Genomic DNA, 12,109 nt, shown 5'->3' on the forward strand with positions numbered 1-12,109 from the left:
TCGCATGTTGCAAGGGCCCCCCCCCCCTGCCACCTCGCATGTTGCAAGGGCCCCCCCCCCTGCCACCTCGCATGTTGCAAGGGCCCCCCCCCCCCCCCTGCCACCTCGCGTGACAGCAGTGAAACTTTGACATATAGATGCACACATAAAGTTGACTATTCCAGGCCTTTTTGTATGATGATTAGGGCATACAGTTCATGAAATAAATAAATCCAGTATCTCAAAATAATATAAATATTATGGCCCCAAATGCAGAAATGTCAACCTTTCTGAAAAGTGTATATTTTAAAGCACTTCCAAACAGAAGTAGGTGGTAGTACTGTATACTACTGTACAGTTAAAAGACCTCACAGCACAGTGAAACACTGTTCCAAGTTAATGAAGAAAAATTGATGTTTTTTCACTGACAGCTTAATGGCTGGTGAGTGAGGTGTTAACCTATATAACCAGAGCCATGAGGCCTTTTATACTTTACAGTTTACAGTGTAAACCGAAATATTGTTTTGGCAAACATAAACATGTTTCTTTCATGATTGCTTCCAGACCGGTCCTCCTTATAATTTGACTTCACTCACGATAAAAAAATGCAATAACATAAAAAATCCACTCAATGAACAACAACTGATTACTGATATGATGAATGAAAACCTTTTTTTTTTAGCATTTCCGTCAGGCTTCTGGGCTTTTACAACATGATAAAGACATGAGGTCACCTTGAGGGGGGTCTTTCTGCATAGCTGCTAGTATTAAGGTCATGTCCATAATCTATTCTTGGTGGGAACCTCTTTTGGTGTTAGCATTATGTTATGCTTTAGCTATTGAAAAATAGCTGATCTACAAGCTCATAGCGCGCCACCGAGTGGCGCGCTACGAGCTTGAAGGTCTGCTATTTTTGAAAAATCGAAGAACGACTGACATAGAAACATAGCTTTTTCAGAAAACTGTCAACATTTTTTAGAATCTGATCTCAGGTCAGAATGGGATAATAATGCAGGCTGCAGGGCTATAGCTATAGAGCCCAACCAATGCCACATTTTGTATATTCCAAAAGTTTTTAAAACTAGACAAATTACAAGCTCAATGCGTCACAGAGCTTTGTGAGCTTGTAGATCTGCTATTTTTTTAAGTTTCTGAAAACTTTACAATATGTCGACTCGTATTATGACGTGCCAATTAGGATGCCAGGTTGAAAGTTAAAAATCGACTAAATTTTTTGTTGGAAATGTTAAATAATATTTAATCGTATAAGACTACAGTATACTATCAACGCTGACGGAGGCAATACTTAGATATTTTAACGTGTATTATTATCCAGTTTTTTAGTTTCATATGCGTGCCAGGTTTGTGCTTCAGTGTTTGTACTGGCATGGTTTGGCAGTGGAGAGTGAATGAAATATGATGGAATATTTCAACATAACGATTAGATTTCGAAGTGAGAGCTTTTGGGCGTGTGACATGTTGGATCGCAGGTACGAACCTGGCAACGCGCCACCGCCGTCTGTGAACGTTCATTGGAAACGACAAACCAAGATGTGTTTTGGTTGCAAAGGGCGAGAGGGTGTTTAACCCATTTTGGACTGAGGTCGATAAAAAAAAGAAAAGGTTTCTAAATCCTAACATTTTTCTGAAAAACCCCATGTTTCTATGTCAGTTGTGCTCAACCTTTTTCATGTCAAGGACCCCCAGAATTCTCTCTATTGGGCCACGGACCCCCCCATCTCAAAATATGTAGGTTCCAGGGACCCCACAGAAGCAAATATTTTCATTACATTTTTTTCTGAAAAACCCATGTTTTTATGTCAGTGGTGCTCAACCTTTTTCATGTCAAGGACCCCCAGAATTATCTCTATTAGGCCACGGACCCCCATCTCAAAATATGTAGTTCCAGGGACCCCCCCCCCCTCAGAAGCAAATATTTTCATTAAAATGTTCGCTCTGAAATATATATTCAAAGATTTGCACCACATTTTCACAACTTTTCAAAAATAGCAGACCTACAAGCTCATAGCGCGCCACTCGGTGGCGCGCTATGAGCTTGTAGAGCTGCTATTTTTCAATAGCTAAAGCATAACATAATGCTTAAAACACCAAAATGGCGTTCCTGCCCAAAATGGGTTAAAAGCCACATCCTCGTCGGTGTACAGTTTCGTCAATAAAGGAGGGCCCTTCCCTCGTCAGTCATCACCTCTCTCTCCCGTACAGCGAAATGAACAAGCATTTCATTGACCCCGTCGTCTTTTTCAGATGGTTTTGACTCCTGCTATCAATAGAGACTTTGTTCATTTCAGGGCTGCACGCGTGATATAAAACAGATCAAGATCTTATTCTCGTGTTTTCTAGACTTTGTGTGATGAAGAGGTCGATCTCTCTCTCTCTGGTCTCAACCTGCTTGCAGGGATGATTACAGCAAATCAGTTGTGTAGTATACTGAAGCAACTGACTGTAGTTACTGTATTTATGCAATGCATGGAGACAATCAGGGTTGTTTGAAATAGGGTCTGCTTTGTGAAATCACTCTAAGGCTCTGCATGTTGCCTTTGTTTTATAATGTGACGGAAGGAACTCAGTGCGTGTGACTGGGGCAAAACTTCAGAGATCTCATGCAGCTGTCTTAAACCATTCTGGGCGGGAACCCCTTTTTGGTGTTTTTAAAAGCATTATGTTATGTTTTATAGCTGTTGAAAAATAGCAGATCTATCTGTGCATCTGTAATATTGTTTTGTTTTGTTATGTATTTCTTTGGTTTGTGTTTTGTCCATGTCAATGTTTTATATATAAATAAAAGAAAATGTATAAAGTACAAATCATTTAAAAATAAAGATAGCAGATCTACAAGCTTGTAGGTCTGCTATTTTAGAAAAATCGTCAAAATGTGCCTCAAGTCTTTGAATATATATTATCACAGAGTGAACGTTTTAACTCAAATCTTTGCTTCTGGGGGGGGGGGGGGGGTCCCTGGAACAGCATATTTTCAGATGGGGGGGGGGGGGGGGGGGGGGGGGCGGAGGCATATTACATTATAGTTTTTGGGGTTCCTTGACATGAAATATTGAGCAACACTCGAAGAAACGAAGTTTTTCAGAAACATGTAAGACATTTTTTTAAATTTCGACGTCAGGCCTGAATGGGTTAAGACTTTATTTAAGCTGCTTAAACAAATGGGGGGAAAACACGCTGCGTTTGGCAATCAATGAATCAACCCGTAGTTCCGTGTTAATTGTTTTCACAGCTCCGCATGTATTTTCATCCAAATAAACACTTCATCAGAGTCGCACATCCAATCATCTAAAGGGTGCTCTGGACTTCTTCAACTTCAACATTTTAAAGTCAAATGGTTTGCATATGCTCAGGTTTCTATTCCTATATCGAAGCACAATCAAAAGTCTTATCAGGACTGTTGCCGGGTGAAAACAAAGACAGAAATGAGAAATATAGCTGCAAGCTATTGCTATAGCGCCCCCCTTTGGCCAAATGGAGTAAGACTGGTTTCCGTGCATGCTATTAAACCGTCCCCATATTTGATCAAACATCTCTTGTTTATTCTTCAAAGTATAAGTGATTCTTTCCAGAGGAAGACACAGTGATAGCTCACTAAACCACTGAGCAATACTGGGTTTGCCTATATCTTTTTCCACGATAAGGCTACAGCCCTTTTGGCTTGTACAGTAGTAAACATAAATCTAGAAATCTGTGTTCGCTACTCTGAATCTTATGGCCAGGTGGGTACAGACCTAATAGAAACAGTTTTGGTTCAAGCTCAATATTTACTGTATGTGTCTTGAAGTTTTATTGCTGGCGGTTCATGAGCTCATGAGCTATATGCCTGATCAACGTTTGCATTTTCAATTGCTTGCTGTAGCGCCACCCTTTGGTTGTGGGCTTCGTGTGTAAGCAGGGTGACCTTTAGCCCTCTACTATATTGCTGCATTTCGTAAAAAATAAAAAACGACTGCACAGTTTGTCCTGGACGGAGTGCCGACAGAAGGAATGATTCATAACTCAAAATAGTGGGTGATCTAAAGCTCTAGAGGTCGAAGGTCAAAACACGAAAGTTGTTCCGCATGAGGAGACGCATATGCGTATCGAAGTTTTATTGCAGACGGTCAGACGGTTCATGAGCTATGCCATATTATTGCCAAGTTTCCAAGATTCACGAGAAAACACGCGCACACACACACACACACACACACACACACACACACACACACACACACACACACACACACACACACACACACACACACACACACACACACACACACACACACACACACACACACACACACACACACACACACACACACACACACACACACACACACACACAAATTAACAATTAATTTATGTCAACACAGAGGAAAGGACATAAATAGTTCAGGTGCAGCAAAGTTACATCCATAAAATCAAGGAATATGTCGTGATACAACAAGAATGTCATGTCACTAAGTTGACTGACACACTAAGTTCACCAGTACTGTAGCCATGGATCTTAAGTTCACAAGTACTGTAGCCATGCATCCTAAGTTCACCAGTACTGTAGCCATGCATCCTAAGTTCACCAGTACTGTAGACATGCATCCTAAGTTCACAAGTAATGTAGACATGCATCCTAAGTTCACAAGTAATGTAGACATGCATCCTAAGTTCACCAGTACTGTAGGCATGCATCCTAAGTTCACCAGTACTGTAGCCATGCATCCTAAGTTCACCAGTACTGTAGGCCTGCATCCTAAGTTCACCAGTACTGTAGCCATGCATCCTAAGTTCACCAGTACTGTAGCCATGCATCCTAAGTTCACCAGTACTGTAGCCATGCATCCTAAGTTCACCAGTACTGTAGCCATGCATCCTAAGTTCACCAGTACTGTAGGCATGCATCCTAAGTTCACCAGTACTGTAGCCATGCATCCTAAGTTCACCAGTACTGTAGCCATGCATCCTAAGTTCACCAGTACTGTAGGCATGCATCCTAAGTTCACCAGTACTGTAGCCATGCATCCTAAGTTCACCAGTACTGTAGCCATGCATCCTAAGTTCACCAGTACTGTAGGCATGCATCCTAAGTTCACCAGTACTGTAGCCATGCATCCTAAGTTCACCAGTACTGTAGGCATGCATCCTAAGTTCACCAGTACTGTAGCCATGCATCCTAAGTTCACCAGTACTGTAGGCATGCATCCTAAGTTCACCAGTACTGTAGCCATGCATCCTAAGTTCACCAGTACTGTAGACATGCATCCTAAGTTCACCAGTACTGTAGCCATGCATCCTAAGTTCACCAGTACTGTAGCCATGCATCCTAAGTTCACCAGTACTGTAGGCATGCATCCTAAGTTCACCAGTACTGTAGGCATGCATCCTAAGTTCACCAGTACTGTAGCCATGCATCCTAAGTTCACCAGTACTGTAGGCATGCATCCTAAGTTCACCAGTACTGTAGGCATGCATCCTAAGTTCACCAGTACTGTAGCCATGCATCCTAAGTTCACCAGTACTGTAGCCATGCATCCTAAGTTCACCAGTACTGTAGACATGCATCCTAAGTTCACCAGTACTGTAGCCATGCATCCTAAGTTCACCAGTACTGTAGCCATGCATCCTAAGTTCACCAGTACTGTAGCCATGCATCCTAAGTTCACCAGTACTGTAGCCATGCATCCTAAGTTCACCAGTACTGTAGCCATGCATCCTAAGTTCACCAGTACTGTAGCCATGCATCCTAAGTTCACCAGTACTGTAGCCATGCATCCTAAGTTCACCAGTACTGTAGCCATGCATCCTAAGTTCACCAGTACTGTAGGCCTGCATCCTAAGTTCACCAGTACTGTAGCCATGCATCCTAAGTTCACCAGTACTGTAGCCATGCATCCTAAGTTCACCAGTACTGTAGGCCTGCATCCTAAGTTCACCAGTACTGTAGCCATGCATTTTAAGTTCACCAGTACTGTAGGCATGCATCCTAAGTTCACCAGTACTGTAGGCATGCATCCTAAGTTCACCAGTACTGTAGGCATGCATCCTAAGTTCACCAGTACTGTAGCCATGCATCCTAAGTTCACCAGTACTGTAGCCATGCATCCTAAGTCCCAAACCCGCGGCCACCAACAACCAGTCCGCGGGTACAGTATGTCTCAGGCTGGACCACCAGAGGAAACCATGTCCCGGTCCACTCCTGCATCGCCGCCCGGTGTCATATCGTTCTCCGTAGCGTGGCTAATCCCAACACAACACAACACTGATCCCATGGACCCAAAATCCACCCACTGTTGTATGCAAGTGCCTTGTCGTATGCAAGCCTGTGATGGTGTTGAAGCACACAGAGTCCACAGAGGTTGCAAATGCATCTTAAATCTGCACCCTGCACTACATTAACGATGGTAGTTACAATGGAGCAGTTTAATGTCATGCTCAGGACACACACACACGCACACAAGTACGCACGCACGCACAAGCACACGCACACGCACGCACTTCATTATAATTATAGACACTTCTCGACCACTTTAACACCGATGTTTTAAATGTCTGATTCTGAATATTTTAGTGCCAGCGACATTCAACCGTTTTACATCCCTATACTTAAAATGCAGTATAGCACAGTGTAAATCCCCTGACAGCAGAACTATACTGTACTATATTGAAGGAAACAGTCTAGTGGATGATCCTCTCTGCATGGATCAGAACCTGCAGGCCCGTTCGTTGGCAGAGGTCCAATAAACCACAGCACAGGCTGCAGGTTTTCCAGAGGAATTCATATCAGAACCTGTCAGGGGGCCTCCAGCTCGTAGCGCGCCACTCGGTGGCGCGCTATGAGCTTGTAGATCTGCTATTTTTCAATAGCTAAAGCATAACATAATGCTATAACACCAAAAGGGGTAAACATTTTCCATGTCAAGGTTCCCCCAAATAGATAATATGGCGGAACCACAGCTGAAAACCTTTCTTTCCATGCAGGGACCCCCATATGAGAATATTAAGCATTGTTTTATTTAGGAATATTCTTTCACATTTCTGAATAGCGGAAGTATAAAATAGGGTTAAGGTGGTTATAAACCCGCTCCTCATTCGTATACACCCTTGGAACCCCATAGCGAGGACCTCTGGGGGGTCCCCAGACCCCACTTTGAGACCCCCTGGTGTGCGGCGGTGCCGGTGTCCATGTTACAACATTTGCATGATGGATGCTGGTAGCAGCTGAGCGGGACAGGCTGTCTTAGTTAACACATTTTAGACGGGAACCCCTTTTGGTGTTTTAAACATTATGTTGTAATTTAGCTATTGAAAAATAGCAGATCTACAAGCTCGTAGCGCGCCACTCGGTGGCGCGCTACGAGCTTGTAGGTCTGCTATTTTTTTGAAAAGTCGTGAGAAAGGGGCCGCAAATCTTTGAATATATATATTCTTTCAGAGCGAACATTTTTAACTAAAATATTGGCTTCTTGGGGGGGGTCCCTGGAACTACATATTTTGAGATGGGGGGGGGGGGGGGGTCCGTGTCCCAATAGAGGTCATTCTGGGGGTCCTTGACATGAAAAAGGTTGAGCACCACTGACACATATAGAAACATGGGTTTTTCAGAAAAATGTTAGGATTTAGAAGCCTTTTTTTAAATGGACGTCAGGCCTGAATGGGTTAATGGCTCTCTGAGGAACAGAACCATGCATGCTGATTGGTCTAAAGGATAAATAACACTCTGGGGGGGAGAGAGAGAGAGAGAGAGAGAGAGAGAGAGAGAGAGAGAGAGAGAGAGAGAGAGAGAGAGAGAGAGAGAGAGAGAGAGAGAGCCCTTTGGCACAGCGGTGTGCTTCATTTAAATACAGTGGAGTGAAGGCAGAGAACCAAAATCACATTGCCTATACACATCAGAGTGTGTACAGTATATATAAATACTGTATATATATATATATTCGCTGTACACACACACAGTCACAATGTTGCAGTGGGGGTCTGTTCCAGCTGTGTTGTCTTGACAGTACTACACACTGCAAGATGCACACACACACACACACACACACACACACACACACACACACACACACACACACACACACACACACACACACACACACACACACACACACACACACACACACACACACACACGCTCATCCTCATCCCCGTGTCTGTCGATCTCTCTGGAACTAATGGATGCTGACACACCGACATGGTGCTCCAACACACACCTGCCATGTGTCTCTGACTGACACAGACACGGACACAGACATGGTGCTCCAACACACACCTGCCATGTGTCTCTGACTGACACAGACACGGACACAGACATGGTGCTCCAACACACACCTGCCATGTGTCTCTGACTGACACAGACACGGACACAGACATGGTGCTCCAACACACACCTGCCATGTGTCTCTGACTGACACAGACACAGACACAGACATGGTGCTCCAACACACACCTGCCATGTGTCTCTGACTGACACAGACACAGACATGGTGCTACAACACACACCTGCCCTGTGTCTCTGACTGACACAGACACAGACACAGACATGGTGCTCCAACACACACCTGCCATGTGTCTCTGACTGACACAGACACAGACATGGTGCTACAACACACACCTGCCCTGTGTCTCTGACTGACACAGACACAGACATGGTGCTACAACACACACCTGCCATGTGTCTCTGACTGACACAGACACAGACACAGACATGGTGCTCCAACACACACCTGCCATGTGTCTCTGACTGACACAGACACAGACATGGTGCTACAACACACACCTGCCCTGTGTCTCTGACTGACACAGACACAGACACAGACATGGTGCTCCAACACACACCTGCCATGTGTCTCTGACTGACACAGACACAGACATGGTGCTACAACACACACCTGCCCTGTGTCTCTGACTGACACAGACACAGACATGGTGCTACAACACACACCTGCCATGTGTCTCTGACTGACACAGACACGGACACAGACATGGTGCTCCAACACACACCTGCCATGTGTCTCTGACTGACACAGACACAGACACAGACATGGTGCTCCAACACACACCTGCCATGTGTCTCTGACTGACACAGACACAGACATGGTGCTACAACACACACCTGCCCTGTGTCTCTGACTGACACAGACACAGACACAGACATGGTGCTCCAACACACACCTGCCATGTGTCTCTGACTGACACAGACACAGACATGGTGCTACAACACACACCTGCCCTGTGTCTCTGACTGACACAGACACAGACATGGTGCTACAACACACACCTGCCATGTGTCTCTGACTGACACAGACACAGACACAGACATGGTGCTCCAACACACACCTGCCATGTGTCTCTGACTGACACAGACACAGACATGGTGCTACAACACACACCTGCCCTGTGTCTCTGACTGACACAGACACAGACACAGACATGGTGCTCCAACACACACCTGCCATGTGTCTCTGACTGACACAGACACAGACATGGTGCTACAACACACACCTGCCATGTGTCTCTGACTGACACAGACACGGACACAGACATGGTGCTCCAACACACACCTGCCATGTGTCTCTGACTGACACAGACACAGACACAGACATGGTGCTCCAACACACACCTGCCATGTGTCTCTGACTGACACAGACACAGACACAGACATGGTGCTCCAACACACACCTGCCATGTGTCTCTGACTGACACAGACACAGACATGGTGCTACAACACACACCTGCCCTGTGTCTCTGACTGACACAGACACAGACACAGACATGGTGCTACAACACACACCTGCCATGTGTCTCTGACTGACACAGACACGGACACAGACATGGTGCTCCAACACACACCTGCCATGTGTCTCTGACTGACACAGACACAGACACAGACATGGTGCTCCAACACACACCTGCCATGTGTCTCTGACTGACACAGACACAGACACAGACATGGTGCTCCAACACACACCTGCCATGTGTCTCTGACTGACACAGACACAGACATGGTGCTCCAACACACACCTGCCATGTGTCTCTGACTGACACAGACACAGACACAGACATGGTGCTCCAACACACACCTGCCATGTGTCTCTGACTGACACAGACACAGACACAGACATGGTGCTCCAACACACACCTGCCATGTGTCTCTGACTGACACAGACACAGACATGGTGCTCCAACACACACCTGCCATGTGTCTCTGACTGACACAGACACAGACATGGTGCTCCAACACACACCTGCCATGTGTCTCTGACTGACACAGACACAGACACAGACATGGTGCTCCAACACACACCTGCCCTGTGTCTCTGACTGACACAGACACAGACATGGTGCTACAACACACACCTGCCCTGTGTCTCTGACTGACACAGACACAGACATGGTGCTACAACACACACCTGCCATGTGTCCCCGACTGACACAGACACAGACACAGACATGGTGCTCCAACACACACCTGCCATGTGTCTCTGACTGACACAGACACAGACATGGTGCTACAACACACACCTGCCATGTGTCTCTGACTGACACAGACACAGACATGGTGCTACAACACACACCTGCCATGTGTCTCTGACTGACACAGACACAGACATGGTGCTACAACACACACCTGCCATGTGTCTCTGACTGACACAGACACAGACACAGACACAGACATGGTGCTCCAACACACACCTGCCCTGTGTCTCTGACTGACACAGACACAGACACAGACACAGACATGGTGCTACAACACACACCTGCCATGTGTCTCTGACTGACACAGACACAGACACAGACACAGACATGGTGCTACAACACACACCTGCCATGTGTCTCTGACTGACACAGACACAGACACAGACATGGTGCTACAACACACACCTGTCATGTGTCTCTGACTGACACAGACACAGACACAGACACAGACATGGTGCTACAACACACACCTGCCATGTGTCTCTGACTGACACAGACACAGACATGGTGCTACAACACACAACTGCCATGTGTCTCTGACTGACACAGACACAGACACAGACACAGACATGGTGCTCCAACACACACCTGTCATGTGTCTCTGACTGACACAGACACAGACATGGTGCTACAACACACAACTGCCATGTGTCTCTGACTGACACAGACACAGACACAGACACAGACATGGTGCTCCAACACACACCTGTCATGTGTCTCTGACTGACACAGACACAGACACAGACACAGACATGGTGCTACAACACACAACTGTCATGTGTCTCTGACTGACACAGACACAGACACAGACACAGACATGGTGCTCCAACACACACCTGTCATGTGTCTCTGACTGACACAGACACAGACACAGACACAGACATGGTGCTACAACACACAACTGCCATGTGTCTCTGACTGACACAGACACAGACACAGACATGGTGCTCCAACACACACCTGTCATGTGTCTCTGACTGACACAGACACAGACACAGACACAGACATGGTGCTACAACACACAACTGTCATGTGTCTCTGACTGACACAGACACAGACACAGACACAGACATGGTGCTCCAACACACACCTGTCATGTGTCTCTGACTGACACAGACACAGACACAGACACAGACATGGTGCTACAACACACAACTGCCATGTGTCTCTGACTGACACAGACACAGACACAGACATGGTGCTCCAACACACACCTGTCATGTGTCTCTGACTGACACAGACACAGACACAGACATGGTGCTACAACACACACCTGCCATGTGTCTCTGACTGACACAGACACAGACACAGACATGGTGCTCCAACACACACCTGTCATGTGTCTCTGACTGACACAGACACAGACACAGACATGGTGCTACAACACACACCTGCCCTGTGTCTCTGACTGACACAGACACAGATACAGACACAGACACAGACACTCACCAATCACCACACACGACCACACAACCTAACGCATGTTCATATAGGCTATAGGCCGCTATTGACCTTTTGCAGACCACGGCGGCCATGTTTACGTAACAGACGTGATCTTGCGTTGTGTTATATGAAGTAGGCCTACCATATAAGACCAGGATCTCAGCAGTGAAGTAGGCCTACCATAGACCAGGATCTCAGCAGTGAAGTAGGCCCCCCA

The sequence above is a fragment of the Protomyctophum bolini genome, assembly GCF_963924005.1.
Source record: "Protomyctophum bolini genome assembly, chromosome: 4".
Lineage (NCBI taxonomy): Eukaryota > Metazoa > Chordata > Actinopteri > Myctophiformes > Myctophidae > Protomyctophum > Protomyctophum bolini.